Below are 17,207 nucleotides of genomic sequence, written 5' to 3'. Positions count from 1 at the left end.
AAGGAGCAGGTGAGGTAATGGGAGACGGAACACAAGGAGAAGATGCTGAGGTTTTCTGTTGTACTTTGCAGCTGACATTTGTTTGCCCTTCAGGATTTCACAGGGGCTTTTTTGAGAACCACTTGAGAGAGGCTGCCAAGGAGTGCGCGCCGTGAGGAAGGCATGTCAGACCCAAGCAGGGAAAGGGAAGCTGTGAGACAGAAAAGGACCCAAAGTAGAATCAAATAAACATAGGTATACCAAAAACTGAAAAAATGCCATGCTCATTTATTAAGAAAATATCTGATACTGATCCTTAGAAGAAAATGAACAATAAAGGAATAATTACTCTTACAGTATTTTTATCCACCTTTGAGCATAAAATGACATTTGGGTCATTAAATTTAGTGTAAGACACTAATTGCAGAAGTATTTATGGTAGGGTAAAAGAGCGGGAACTACATGAACATCTTCTGTGCTAGGACTTAAGATAAAAGATCTGCGTGCGTGAGCCCCTGCAACCCTCACAATAAATTGCAAACCCTTGAGGAGCTCACAATGCTTCACTGAGAAAGTACAGGAAAACTCTGTGTTTTCTTTAAAATCATTCCTCAAGCAACACACAGATACATACATATGATACTTCAAATGCCAAAGAAGATAAGATGACAGAAAAATTTGTCACCAACCCACGGCCCCTTCATATGTTGGTAATCGGTAAGTGTGACTATTGTCAATGATTTGACAAGGGACATTCTGATTCTTTTTATTTATATGTGTTATAATAATATTATATTTTAATTTTTAAAATATGAAAGCATTATTGAGGCACATAATTCATTGTAATGTAAATATAAATATGAAATGAGTCAAATTTTAAAAATATAACTTTCTTCCAAATGGGAGGTTTTTATTTTTTATTTTTAAATTTATTATTATTTTTTTTTGGTGCAAGAAACTGAATCCAGGACATTCATACTAAGCTACACCCCAGCCCTTTTCTTATTTTTTTATTTTGAGACCAGGTCTTGTTAAGTTGCCAAGTTTCCCAGGCTGGGCTTGAATTTATGATCCTCTTGCTTCAGCCTCCCTGAAGGCCTGTGTTATGACAACCAGCTCTCTAATGTAATATTTTAAATATTTTTTCCTCCTTGGGTGGTTTGTAAGCTCCTTAATGGAATCTCAGCTGTTTTCTGCAGCCTTTCTGTTATTTTCAGTTATTAAAGTGGTTTCATTTTAATATCGAACATTATATTTGCTTTAAAATTTCAGTTTTAAATGCAATTCAGTCTCCTTTTTAACCCCCAAGAAGACTCAACCCCAATAAAGACCCAACCTAGTGCCTTATATTTTAACCAAGGGTGAATATCATTCTCATTCTTTAATGAAATATATCTTTTGCCTCTGCTATTCTTAACTATGGTAGTTCTAGACTATGGTAGTTCTTTTTTTTTTTTTTCTTTAATCTTTTTGAGACAGAGTTTTCACTATGTAGTTCAAATTGGCCTTGAACTCACTTTGTAGCCCTGGATGACCTTGAACTTGCAGCAATCCTCTCTCAGCCTCCTGAGTGCTGGAATTACAATTGTGTGTCACCATACCCTGCAGGATTATGGTGGTTTTAAAAGAGTTGAGTGTCAACTGCTTGTTGACAGACATATGGAAGACATATGTAGATTCCATATTTCATGACAGAAATAAAAACCCTGAGAGTATGGAGGTGATTCTGACCTTTGTCTCCACTGGGTACCTGCCTCCGCCTATTTGGCATCTCTTTCTGTTGGGCACCTCGAATTCCACAATGACATAGATCTATCCTAGCTTTCCTTGCTCTGACTGCCTTGTGGGCTGATTTTGGGATGAGGAAATCCTGCTTCCTGTGGTCAATGAGATTAGCATCCAGGTGGGGGATTAATCTTGGTTTGTTTCCTTCATGGTGTTAAGCTTGCCCATTCTACTACTGCTTCTGCACTGTTCCAGGAAGAGTACTCTGCCCCCTCCCATATACTGGCTAATAAAATGGTGGCCAGCTGGAGCTTTAGGGTCTTTTGTCCCCAGAGCACATGGATCAGAACCTAATATTTTGCAATTCTTGTCTCTTGCTGTTTCTTTGCTTCCCCACCAAGTGCCAAAACTTGGGCAGGAGATTGGGGACTCACTGCAGGAGTCTCTAATGTCTGTCCACTTTCCTTTCATATATAGCATGAAACACATCAATGGACCTGCTGTCTGAGCAGACATCGAGTAGGTGATCAAATACCAATCTTGTCTTCATGTAGTCATCTCAACTGTTACAAGTGATGCTTCTGAGGCATCTATGGAAGTTGTCTTGCCTGTCTTGAAGAGGGGAAGCACTCTTCTTTGCCTCCTAAATGGGGACTAGAAGGAATAGAATTTTTCCTATGTTTTTCAGTTCTAGCATTAGTGACTGTCTTATCTCAGATCTCTTTACAAAGACTAGAAGAGGGTACGTGTGTGTGGGTGATGTTAGGACTGGTTCTGCATTTTACTGCAATTTCTTGCTTTAAAGTCTTTGGGGAAGAAAGTATCCTTAGTATTGGTTACTTTTTATACCAAAAACAGAGAATGCACAGTGCCTTCTGTAGCCTTCACCCTTAGCTGAAATTCTTCACCTCGCATGAGACAAATCCAACTTTGCAGCTTGTTTCGCATCCTTGGATACCAGAGCTTACTCTCAGTGCTGCTTCTTGTCTGTTTGTCCTCCCTGCTTCTCTGTGTCTCCTGGTTTGACTGATGGGAAGCACTGGTGGGAGACTGCTGAACAGTAGAGAAGAGAATCAGGGTGTTTATAACCTTGGCCTTCTTCTCCAAATCAGGGTCTGGGGCTTCAGCCATTGCCTACCTGCCCACTTGCCTTAGCTCTAACTGTAACTGTTTTTTCTCTTATTCTTTTAGTTCAAGGCTGAAAGCTTCCCACTTTTGCCAATGCCTGGGTGCATTATCAGTCCATGTAGACTCCTTTAATCTATTGCTGTTCCTTTAACCTTGTCCATACCTCAAAGGAGTCTTTTTTGTTAAAACAATTTCAGTTAAAACCTTAGAGGGGATCATCTGTGACCATGACAAATATGCTGCTTTATTCTATTAGCAAGATGTCTTCCATATCATTACATATGTATTTATTTAAATGAAAATGACTGTAAAGTTGAATTACAAGGAAATATCTGACATATCCAAATTCCACAAAATAACTTCAAGGTACCCTTCAAGACTCTCAAGGTTATGAAGAAAAAGAAAAACCAAGGAACTACTACACATTAAAGCATACTCAAGACACATGACAGGTAAATTTAATTTCTGACCTGGGGCAAACTTATAAGTTTTGCTAAAAACGATGAATGTATATGAGTGTTTGTGTATATGTATGTGTATGTGTGTTAGCCTGGAGAGAGAAGAGGAGGGAGAGAGAGGCTTACGGTGGTGAAACGCTAACTTTGAGGATCCACATAAAGAGTATGCAAGAATTCTTTGCATTATCATTGCAACTTTTCTGCAAGTCTAAGATTACCTCAAAATAGAAAGTTAAAATAATTGCACGGTGTTTCGCAGCTGGGATGTACCTAGCCACTGCCTTCCTGCTGGCCATTTCTTTAGGTTTAAGACTTCAGTTCCTCTCCCACTTTTCTCCATGATGAGCAGTCCTGCAGCAAACACCGTCATATAGATATCTTTATGCACATGAACCAGTATTGTTGCTGAATAGAATTAAAGAAGCAGAACTACTGAGTTAAGGATCACACACATTTTACATTCTGGAGGGTTTTGTTAAGTTGCCAAAGATTTCTTGGTAAACACCTATAACCTTTTTATACTATTGCAAAGTTACGAGAAAGCTTGTATTAAAATGTTAGATTATGACCTGTATGATTATAGTTGTTCAAACGGAAGAACTTGGTCTTTAAAGTTTAGAAATTTAGTCAACTCTAAATTATTTACATGAATCACATCTTATTTGTATCATTTCCAGTGGCCTAACTATTCTACCTCCTTCCTTTGCCCTGGGATTTGTGAACTTCTTTCCAAAGTCTACCTCTCTGAACACTATTTATTTAGAAATGAGAATTATTGTATTCAGGAGGGTAAAATACTCAAAATAGTACTTTCACAAACCTGATTATGTGTGATTTTTGTATGAAGCACAGCACTTCTTCCTCCTATAAACACGTGTAACTAGGAATTGACAGAATTTTTTTCGAAAATCAACAAGTGATCCAATATCCAGGTCGAAGTGAAAATGTTACAACACTACAGCTTACAGAACATATTTGCCTGTTTGGTCTTTGGATACAGTCACAGAATGGTGAAGCTGGAATGAAAGCTAGAAACATTTGGTCCACCCTCTTCTTTTCTGCTGTAGAAGTGGAAACTGTGATTCACAGAGTTGACGTATCGACTGAAATCACACAGCTGATAATTGGCAGAACAAGCGCTAAGGGCTAATTTTCTGACTTACATCTGTACTGTCTTAAAAGTCTTGGGTACATGCCATGGAGCAAATCATGCTTGTGAAGGTGGTGACTCAAAGTAGGAAGGTTGGAATAAACAATTATTTCTAGTAGACAATGAAGAAGAATTTACGTCATGTGCTCATGTAAATGATTCATATCAAGGAAATGTAACCGACAAATCAGGTACTTTTTGTTTGATTGCTGGGAATGGTATTAAATGCTGCAATAAAGCTATGCATATTACACATATATGAGTGTAATCCCAGAAAAGTTTGCACACATGATAATTTCAGCATACTTCTATATATAGTGGTAAATATTACTGTATTTGGAAATGATTAGATGTTCCTAAATAATTTGTAAAGCTGAAACTTGGATGATTAAGTCTCTAATTTTCTTTATAGTGACAAAAATCAAACTAAGATTGCACCATTTACCTTCTATAATTGTAATAATAAATGTGGTGTAATAAAGAAGGATAACATATAATACAACTGTTGGTTTCAACTATACTCACTCCTGCCAAAGCATTCATATTTTGCTTTAGAAATATTTTGTATTTAGTTGGATGTGGGAGTATGTGAAATTCTTGGAGCTCAGAAAATTTCACAAGGAGTTCACAACTTTGACTGTAACTACATTTTCTTTGTAAGTCTGTTAGGATCACTTGCAATAAATAGTAAGGTTTAAACAGCTTACTTGGTTGGGCTGGGGATTTAGCTCAGTGGCATAAGCACCTACCTGTCAAGCATGAGGTTGTGAGTTTGATTTCCAGTGAAACCACTTCTGTGGTTATAGAAGAAAATTTTGTAGCAGCTTGGGGCAAATTTGGCTATGGGCTTGATCTACAAGAAAAAGGGGATGATTAATCAGTGGAAAGACAGTTTCTATTCCCAAAAATCTTTAGATTTGGTCTTGATTTGGATTAATGTGTTTGTCTATGAGGATCCATAAGGCTAATGGGTGTTAGGAGCAGGAGTTTTAGTCAATAATGATTCCGTAATTTGTGTAGCTCCAAGATTTCAGCTAGTGATGGGCTACTGAGAACTGATCACCAAGGCACAGCCAGATAGATGATTAGATCGTTAGTGCTTCTCAACCCTGATCCACCCAATTTTCTGTATTTAAAACAAAGATTTTATTATACCCACTTACTTAACACACTTTCATAAAGTAGTTTTTTTACAATAACAGTCTTAAAAGAATCAACATGCTTTAACTGTGCAACAGAAAATAAAGAAACTTCGTAATAATTTTATTTTAATACATAATGCTCATTCACAACTATACTGGGACAGTGTTTCTCAAATTTGACTGTACATGCAAAGATCCCAGGGTCATGTTAAAAAGCAGATCTGGTTCAGTAATGGCATAGTTTTAAGTCAGGAGTGTTCTGCAAAGTTTCATCTGCTAAAGGCTTGGACTCTCACTCAGAGTCCACTCACTCAGGGCACTAATGGAAGGTGGTGGAATGCTTAGGAACTGAGCCATAGGGTAAGGAAGTTAGGTCACTGGAGGTTCTTATCTCCTCTATAAAAGAGACAATAATGGGTAAAATTTTGTTTTAATGGTACAGAATAAATGGTACAGAAATTCTATTTATGTCATTCATACAGAATAAATGGTACAGAAATTCTATTTTTGTCATTCGTGGGGTTAGGCATACTTTGATATATTGTTAATGAATATTTGAAAGCCAGATTATTGGTGATAACATCTGTCTTAGTTACTTTCTCATGCTGAGACAAAATATCTGATACGCACAAGTCAAAGGAGGAGAGGTTTATTTAAGCTCACAGTTTGTAGAGCTGTCAATCCACGGTAAATTGGCTCCAAGACAGTACGGTATGGCAGAGGGGCATTGCAGAGAAGAAGTAGTCCATGGACAGGAAGTAGGAAGATTTCCTTCTTCTTTCTCCTTTTATTTCATCCAGGCTACAAACCTATGGTTGGTGACACCCACACCCAGGGTGGGTCTTCTGTTTCTAACAAAAACAGCATCCATCTCCAGAACTACGTTAATTAAGCTAACCAGTGGACCAATCCAGTTACGCATATGCATGATCCTGTATCACATACCCATGATCCAGTTACCCCCCCCCCAGCCCCCTTATGTGTGCATGAGACTTTGAGGGGACATCTAGATATAAGACATAACAATATACAATTCAAATAATTACTTGGTGATGATTGTGAGTTTTCTCTTTAAAAACTATTCAGAGAGGCTGGGAACTCTGGGTCCCAGAGGACCTGGGAAGCACCTACTTCAACCCCTGTGGACACTGCTGCCTGCTTGGGACATGCACTGGAGCCTGGAGGACCCAGGAAACACTTTCCCTGCTCCCAGCTGATGCTGAAGCCTGCTAGGCCCACTCTGGCATCTTGGGGACTCAAGAAATGAGTGTCACATGTCTAGACCCTGAGTTCTCTATAACACAGGACAAAGGAATTGACAACCGAAAACTGAGCTGACTGAAAAGACCAACACCAATGAGGTGAGCTGAGCTTTAAGACTGAGGTGAAACCCTTCTACCAGGAGTAGGTGAAAGGCAGCCTTGGGACATACACTTGGAGAGGGTGAAAGCTAAAAAATGATCTGTTTGTGTTCCCCTTGGAGGTTCCCAGACCAGGAAGATCCCAGACCTGTATTCTGTTGAGGGAGGCCAGGTGTGAGAGAGTAATCATTGGAGGTGGGTAGTCCTGAAGAAGAAGAAGAAGACACGTGATGGTATATTTGGGCTCTGGTTTTACTGCTGCCATCCAGCAGAAGTCAGTGCTCTGAATTACCATGGGTAGATATAAGCAGGGGCTTAATTGTCTTCATTAAAATTTGAAAAATGAATCCAACAGCTCCTAGAAGATTCATAGAGATATAATATAAATAATTGGAATTAGTGAAAAATCAGAAGACAGCACAAAGGGGATAAATAACCTTTTATTTATTGTAATAGCAGATAATTTTCCTAACATGGAGAATTTAACATACAGATAGATAAGTTTAGCATGTAGAACCTCAAATAGCTGTGGTCAGAAAACAAACAGACAAAAAACAACTCACTCCACACCACAGAGCAAAATGCTAGAAATACAACACAACAAGAGAATATTAAGGGGAGCTAGAGCAAAGCAACAGATTACCTATAAAGAAAAAAATTATCAGAATTACAGCAGACTTCTCAACACAAACCTAATAGGCAAGGAGAGCATGGAATGCAGTGTTTCAAGCTCTTAAAGAAAATAACTTGCAACCCAGGCTATAAATCCTGCAAAATTATCTTTCAAAATTGATGGAGCAGTAAGATAGCTTCATGATAAAAAACTTAAAAAATTCATGATCATCAAACCATCATTGCATAAAATTCTCAGGAGGTAATGAAGCAAACAGTGCTAAAACATCCAATAAAGTGAATATGTCAGGTAGGGATAGTAACTAAGTAGAAAGAAAAAGAGCAAAACAGCAACAAGAAATTAATACAATGACAGGAATAAGTCAGTATCTGTCAACATTTTTTGTCTTTTTGAGACACAGTTTTTCTATGCAGTACAGGCTAGTTTTGTAGTCCCGGCTGGCCTTGAACTTGCAGCAATTTTCCTGTCTCAGCCTTTTGAGAGCAGGGATTGTAGGCGTGTACCATCGCACTCAACCAACAGTTGTCAACTGTAATTATCAGTGTAAATGGAATTAATCAGTCAGGCACAGATTACAATGGATCATGAAAAATGTCTATTGATAAGCTATATACAAGAAGCACAATTAATACAACAAGAAATTCATAGACTAAAAATCAAAGGATGGAAAATAATATTGCAAACAACAGAAATCCCAAAACAAGCAGGAGTAGCTATTGTATTTTCAAGTTAAGAGGATTTCCAGTTAAAATGATCAAATGAGGCAAAGCAGAATATCACATGTTGAATAGCAGAACTATTCAACAGAAAGAGGTAACAATTGCACATATATATGTACCAAACCACTGTGGACCCAACTCCATAAAATAAACTATGAAGTACATAAAATATCAGATAAACATCAATACAATTAAAGTGGGAGATCTCCATTCTCACTAACATAAATACATAGGTCAGTTAAACAAAAAACACAACAAAACATATCAGAGTGGAACCAAACTTCGAAAAAATGAATTTGATAAATTTATACCAAGTGTTCCACCCAGCAATTATAAAATACACATAAATTTTGGCAGCACATGGTACTTTCTCCAAAGTAGTTCACGTACTAGTTAATAAAGCATGTCAAGTAAATATAAAAGAATTGAAATTTTACCATGCATATTATTCTATTACAGTGTGATGAAACTAGAAATCAATAGCAAAAGAAACCACAGAAACTATACAAACATATGGAAATTAACCAACACCCTCTTGAATAAGTAATGTGTCACAGAGGAAATTAAAGAAGAAATAAGACAGTGTCTAGAATTATATGATGATTCCAATACAATACACCAGACTTATGGGACACAATGAAAATAGTTCTATAGGAAAAGTTTATAGCAGTGAATGGCCATATCAGAAAAACAAAATGAGCCCAAATAAGTAATCTAATGGTTCCTTTCAAGGTCTTAGAAAAACAAAAACAATTTAAACCCAGAGCTTGTACAAGGAAGGAAATTATAACAGAGTAGAAGTTAGTGAAATAGAGATTAAAAAAAAAGAATTAGTTGAAAAACTAGTACTCAGAAACAAATAGGCACATGCTTAACTAATCTTACCAAAAAAAAAAAAAAAAGAAAGAAAGAAAGAAAAGAAACATCACAAACTAATTCAATTAGAAATGAAAAGGTGAAATCACCTCGGATAGTGCCAAAATCCAGGAAATTATTGGTGACTACTTCACAAACATATGTACCAAACAATTGGAGAATTCAGAAAAAATAGAGATGCCTAGATGCTATGCCAGTGCAGCCCCTGAAGTTCTTGGGGTGAAGAACTGCTAGAGGATCAGAAAATAGAGACACAGCTGGGGTCAGGTGGAGCCCTTATCCTCCTGATGGGAGGAAAGGAACTGCTTAATTAGTGTAGCATGTTTATTTATATACTCAGAAGGATGATGTCAATTTCAACCCCACTGCCTAGCAACCCATTGCTTGGATTGTCTAGGGGCTTGGAGTTTTTCTGGGCTGTAGCAATTTCTCCACATGGCTGACCTGGGTGCTTTGTTTTTGGGACCGCCAGTGATGTTACATCCCTGAATGTGTGGTCAATTTCAAGCTTCAGTGACTCCCAATCCTTACATACATATGAGTTGCCAAAACTGAACCAAGAAGACATATTTTTAACAATCCAGTAACAGGCAGTGAATCTGAAGCAGTAATAAACTACCAACTGAAAAACCAAGGACCTGATGAATTCACAGTCAGATTTTGCAGAATTACAGAGAAGACCTAACACCAGTACTCCTCAAACGTTTTAATGAAGTTGATAAAGAAGGAATACTTCCAAAGTCATTCACACAAGCTTATATTATTCTTTTCCAAAAACCAGACAAGGATCTAGAAAAAGAGGATTATAGGCCAATTTCTCTAATGAATATAGATGCATAATTTCTTAACAAGATTTGATAAACAAATTGCAATAAATAGTCAGAATGACCAAATAAGCCTCATCTCAGGGATGCAAGCAAATCAATAAATATGATTCATCAAATAGAAAGAAGCATGGGCAAAAATACATGATCATTTTGATAGATGCAACGAAAGCAACTGACAAAATCCAAAATCCATTCGTGATTAAAAATTCTGAATAAAATAGGTATATCAGATCCTGATGTCAACATGATAAAAGACACTGATGACCAAACTACTTCCAACATTATGTTAAATTGGGAAGAGTGGGGCTGGGGATTTAGCTCAGCGGCATAAGCACCTAGCAGGTGGCTGTGAGCTCATTCCCCAGTACCGATAAAAAAAAAAATTGGGAAGAATGAGAGCCTTTCTTCTAAAATGAAGAACAAGACAAGGATATTTATTATCATCATTTGTGCTCAACATAGTCCTCAACACATTAGCAAGAGCAATCAAGTAATAGAAAGAAATAAAAGGGAAACATATAGGAAAGGATGAAGTCAAAGTATCATTATTTGCAGATGACATAATCCTTTACTTACAATACCCAAAAGGATTCCACCAAACGACTGCTACAATTGATTAACAGATTCAGCAATGTAACAGTATACAAAATAAGAACACTAAAGTCAATAGCATTCTTGTACACTAATATGGGCGCATAGAAAAAGAAATTAGAAAAACAATATCATTTACAATAGCATCAAAAACATTAAATACTCAGGTATTAACCTAACTAGGAAGTGAAAGACCTCTTAATGAAAATTATAACAGACTGAAAAAGGACATTGAAGAGGACATCAGGAAATGGAAAGATATTCCCTGTTTCTGGTTAGGTAGAACCAACATAATCAAAATGATTATACTTCCAAAACCAATATAAAAATTTAACACAATCCCAATGAAAATATTAATTCCATTTTTTACAAAGCTACAGAAAATAATCCTGAGATTTATATGAAATCAGAAGAGCCTCAGAAGAACAAAAACAATCCTGGGTCATACAAGCAAAGCAGGTGTCATCATAGTCTCAGATTTGAAGTTGTATTATAAAGCTATAGTGATTAAAACAGTGTGGTACTGGCACAAAACCCAGCATGTGAATCAATGGAATCGAGTAGAAAAAGCTGAAACAACCTCAGGTACATAACTGTTTGATCTTTGCAAAGATGCCAAAAACATACATTGGAAGGAAAATAGCCTCTTTAATAAATGGAGCTAGGAATATTGGATATCCATAAGCAGAAGATTCACTACACACATGTATCTCATTCTGTACTAAACTAAAATCATAATGATCAAATATCTAAATGTTAAAACAAATACTTAATCTACTGTAAGATAAACTAGATACAACTCTTGAAGACATAGGCATAGACAAGGACATTCTAAACAGAACCTTAATGGCACAAGAAATCATACTGAGACTCAACAAATGGGATCATGTCAAATGAAAAATCCTTTTCACAGCAAGGGAAACATCCAACACTGTTTCCCTTGGGACAGTCTGTGGAATGGGAAAAAAGATCTACCAGCTATTTCATAGATAGGACTAATGTCAAGAATACACAAAGGACTAAAAAAAATTAGATATCCCTGTGTAAAAGACTCAATCAAAAAATAGGCAACCAAAATGAATAGACACTTAGAAGAAGAAGAAGCAGCACAAATAAATACATGAAAGGATGCTCATCAACACTGGCCATCAAAGAAATGCAAATTAAAACTATACTGAGATACCATCTTACCCCAGAAAGAATAAATATCATAAAATAATCTAAATAAATACTGACAAGAATATTTAAAAAATGGGACTCTATGACCAGTCTTGGTAGGAATGTAAACTAGAATGACCACTATGGAAATCTCTGTGGGAATTCCTTAAAAAACTTGAGATTCCTTGAAATTCCATTTAACCCAGCTGTCTCTCTTCTAAGTATCTTCAAAAGAGTTAAAAATCATCATATTACAGGGATACACATGTACCTGTGTTTTTAGTTTATAGTATCCAGATCTTACAAGCAGCATATTTATTTGTCTATCAACAAATGAATGGATAACAAAAATCTGGAATTTTGGAGTATTACTATCCCATAAGGAAAGTATTATTCTGCCATAAAGGAAGACAAATGAGACAAATGGGTGCAACTTGAGAACATTAGTGAAATAAGCCAGGTACACAAACTCTTGCATGGTTTCTTTTCTATAAGAAACAAAATATAGCATGGTATTTAAGTTCACGAACTCAATTCTCTCTATAATTCTGGTTGCAAGCCAAACTGGACAAGAACTGAATCAACTTTTCCCATATGGTAAACATTGAACCGAACCATTGAATTTGATTCACTTCTGATCCAAATCAATTTGCAACCAGGATTGTGGAAAGAATCAAGTTTGTGAACTGAGGTACCACTGTATACACAGAGATAAAGAGCAAAATATAAGATCAATAAAGAGAAAGTAGGGAAATGTTCAAATACTTTCTTCAATTATAAACTTCATTGTTTAAAAAATTTCAACATACAGTAAAACCTTGGTTTGCATAATTCATTACAGAAACATGCTTATAATATAAAAGCACTTATATATCAAAGCAAATTTTTTATAAGAAATAATAAAAACTCAGATGTTTCCTTCTATGACCCAAAAACATTCATATAAATTGATTACAATACTGTAATATAACACAAAATAACAAAGAAATTTCAAAGTATGAAGGAAATAAATTAACCTGTACTTACCTTTGAAAACCTTTGTAGCTGGTGTGAGGGAGCTAAGATAGAAGAGGTTATTGTGTAGGACAACTTTCACGAAAGGAATCACTGCTATTGGCTCAATGTAATCTTCCTTTTTGTACAATTTTACCAAGGAACCTATCCAGTGACACCTGCTTTTGCTGACTTTTAAGGCTTTTGTAGAAATGTGACATTGTATTGTTTTTTGTTTGTTTGTTTTGGTACCAGGGATAGAATTCATAATCTCACACTTATCAGACAGGCACTTGTGCCTCTGAGCTAAATCCCTGGCCTCTGCTTTGTTTTTAAACAGATTAATAGTGCATAGCTACAGCCTTATTCAGGCAGTGCTTTTCTACAAAATTTTGCAGTGTGTGCCACATCTCCCTAATCTCCTCTGCCTTTTTCTCTTCCTCCCCTGTAGACAAAATCTTCTCCATAACCTCTTGCTGTTGAGAGATGAGTACCCATAATTCTGTGGAGAGGGAGGGAAGGAGAGAGAGAGAGAGAGAGAGAGAGAGAGAGAGAGAACATTGGCTCAGTTGTGATAATTAGTTCAGCTGTGATACTGTCACATACTCATTGCAAGTCATCACCTGTTTAGTTAGAATTTATTAGAATGTTTGCTCATCTTGCAGAACACTTGTGGAAAAAGCTTGTCTCAATCTAAGATTTTACTGTGTATGGTAATTGATTTCATTTATATTACTAGTTTGTCTTAATCCATTGATTAGAAAGTTTTGTGTTATTACCTGTTAGATTCTTTTTCTGTAAGAGTCTTTTTTATTTGTGTCTTGTACCCTGAGTATATACTTTGAAGATAATGACACACAGTATAGTTATTGTTATTCTCTTAGCATTTGGCTATAAACTTGTTTTATTTTTTCACAAAGAAAAATTGTCGTTTGGTTCGTGAGCCAAGGAGACAACAGATACAATATAGATGCTAAATTCCTATTCCTTGTTCCCAGGGTCTGGAATAGAGAAACACAATTTAACTAGGGTACAGGATTTAAGGAGCATATGCTCTTAATGAAAATGAAAGTACATTTTTGGTACTGAGATTGAGTACCTCCTTAGATTTTGTATTCTTGACACTTCACTTGTATCAAGCCCACCATGGCTGTGACAGGGATTGCTGGCCCAAAGGTGCTTGTGTTAGGAGATAGAAGCTGTAATGAGAATTGCATGGTTGGCTTACGATTTACCTGAATGAAGATGTCTTTCATGTATCTTTGATTGATTGCCTGTTTTCTGGAACACTGGTTTTTATTAATAGTTTTTCATGATTGGCCACAATAAGTTCCATATAAAGCCAGGGCAGATCTTATCTTGAAGACATATAGAAAAATATTCACTATTTTTTCAATAGATTTCTTATTCCTTGTCTCTGAAATTTCTTCTTGGTCCTTTTACAGATATGATATTATTTGACCATAAAATCATATAACTTACATATTTCCAATTTTGAAAGTTTACCCAAGGGTGAGGATATCTAGGTTTAGTGAGTAAAAATGAATAATGAAAAACAAAACAAAACAAAAGTCTCAAACAGAACAAAATAGTCAAAGCCACAGACCAGAATCCTTCCCCCCACAGGACATGTAATCATGATTAAGTCATGAAAGTTTTGTTATTTTTAGAAAGAAAATAAGATCCTAAGGCCAAAATCAACATTTGAAAGACTTCTGTTGGAAAGCAGTTATAAATGCAGCACAACTAGGTTTTTGTTGCTTTGTTTCAGACCGGATGCTCTCAAATCTCTAAGTGAGAGGTGAATATTTAGGCTTCATAAAGCTGCACCAGGAATACTGGTGCTCAGGCAGGAGGCAGAGTGAGAGCCTGGGGGTGCTTCTATTTCCAGAGAGTCAAAAAACGCTCACATGGTTAAAGTCTGTTTCCTTATATGTTACCTAATGTGTTACCAAGTGTAAAAAAATTCACTTAATTTATATAAAAACCAATCCTATAATAGCAATAACAAAACAACAACAACAATAAAATCTCAAGACCCTTGTAAATAACTCATTTGTTTTCATTTTTTCTTTATAGTTAGCTTCATGTGCTTGTGCCTGTAGTGGCAAAAGTCCTTCTCTAAGAAGGACTGTGGTTTTTTTAGTGCTCTGCTGTAACTATCTTTAGATTCTTAATATTGCTTTGACAAGGGACCCTGTGTTTTTACTTTGCACAGAATATCCACATTATATAGCTAATTATATAGCACAATCATGACATATTATAGATCTGCACATAATTTTACCTGGCTATGGTACCAATGTGTGTATGGATTTGTATCCAAACAGTACTGTAAGTATCTTTTTTTTTGGTCTTTTTCATTTTTTTATCGGTACCAGGGATCGAACTCACGACTGCCTGCTTGCAAGGCAGGCGCTTATGCCGCTGAGCTAAATCCCCAGCCCCCTGTGAGTATCTTTTCTTACCATTTTATCATGTTATACTACTACATGATGGTCAATTTGAATGACATATAATATTACATCTGATTCAACATGGCCGTGCCTTAACTTAATTTTTCTCCTATAATTTGTCTCTCAATTTTAACTCTACTCTACTGTACTCTACTCTATCTATATATCTACTCTATCTATCTATCATCTATCTTATATAGCAATGATTCTTTGTGCATTTAGCATTAATACTGTGAGAAATTTTATTCATGATACATTTCCCAGATGAAGGCTGGTGTATTGGGCTGACTGTGCATCCCAATTTGCCAAAGATGGGGCCTGTTAATGTGTGATGTATTTCTTAATTGCACTGCCTTTCCTTTTCAAAAGTGTCCTGGTTTGGGCTGTAAATGTTAGGAATTTTTTAGATAGTTATTACCGCCACTAAACATTTTTAGAAGGGAAGATCGAAAATCAAATGCTTGACAATAAGAGGTAATAACTTACATAATATTAAGAATAATTCTTTGGAAAATAGTTTATAGTAAAAAAAATTCCTAGAAAATATTATGTTTAAATTCTTCACAAAATCACATAATTAAGAGGAATGAAGTTAATTTTTAATACTTTTTATTTTAAAGAGAACAAAACCAAGCAAAACAAAACAGAATAAAGCCAGTTAGAACCAAACAGTATAAGTGAACAGGATTTCAAAACAAGCTTATAGGAAATCAATAATGGCTCCACAATGCCTCTTGTCTTCAAAATAGCTACCTGTACCATCAGACATAGGAAAATCAAACAAAACAGATTAGAATAGAACCAGTAAAACCAAAACAATAAATGCAATAAAGGACTTCAAAACAAAATAATAATAAATCCAAAATGGCTACAATAATATATCTTGCTATCTTTGAAATAGCTGCCCATGCCATCAAATGTAATAAAACCAAACAAGACCAAACAGAATAAAACAATGAAACAAAACAATGAAATTGGTACGGGACTTTAAAATAAGATAATAGGGAATTAACATAAGATAATAGGGAATTAACAATGGCTACTTCAGAAGATTTCCCATAGATGATATATTGCATATTGTTAGCCTTTAAATAGATGGTCAGGCTACTGGGTTTAGGCCTGAAAAGTCAATGAAACAATAAACACTACAAGCATTAAGTTGAATTTTACTTCAATACCTATCATCTTATTCTGTGTTTCTCCAGATCAACTGGTTGCTTACGGGGGTGGAGGGGGAACCTTGGCTCTTATTGTATCCCACCCCACATACTGGTAAGGGCTGGTGTCTTGTTCTCTCTGTGGCCTGTGAATGGTGCTGACTCACAGGAAGGGACTGGCTTCTTGTTCTCTACGCAGCACACACATGGCACCAACTCCCAGGAAGGGCCTGTTGTCTAGTTCTCTTCCACACATCCTGCACTTGGCACTGATTCACTGAAATTAATTTATTGAGGGAAAACATATTTTATCTTTTTTATCTTTAGTAATATCCTACGGTGATGAGAAATACTACCAAGATCTTAAATTTATTTTTCTAATTTAAGATAATTTGACATGATGTTGAAATTTCATTAATCCAGATATTACCAATTTAAAATGTGTGGTAATTGAGAATGGACTTTAAGATTGGCTCTACTTTGCTATGTTGAGAAAAAAATATTTCTAGGTGAGGAAAGGAATAATCTAAATAAGAATATGAGAAGAATGTGTAGGTACTTTGGAAAATAAGTGGCTTATTAATTTCAATAATAGAGCTTACATATACAAAATGAAATGATTTGTGGCTGTTTAGATTGATGCTCTGATTTGCTAATCCAAGTATGGTAATTTTTTTATTTTATGGAAAAAAAGGTTAAACAAATTTTATAACAAGAACATAGGAGAATAATAATAGTTAATACATTGCACATTACTATCTTAAAGTAGTTACTGGAGTACAAGATATGAGCATAAAAATTCTCCAATCTATATTGGTGTAAACTTTCCTTTTCTATGAACCAAGAGACACTA

Source organism: Cavia porcellus, unplaced genomic scaffold (assembly GCF_034190915.1).
Source record: "Cavia porcellus strain 051 isolate PalLab524CR breed Dunkin Hartley unplaced genomic scaffold, mCavPor4.1 scaffold_10, whole genome shotgun sequence".
Classification (NCBI taxonomy): domain Eukaryota; kingdom Metazoa; phylum Chordata; class Mammalia; order Rodentia; family Caviidae; genus Cavia; species Cavia porcellus.
Note: the sequence above shows the minus strand (reverse complement) of the source record.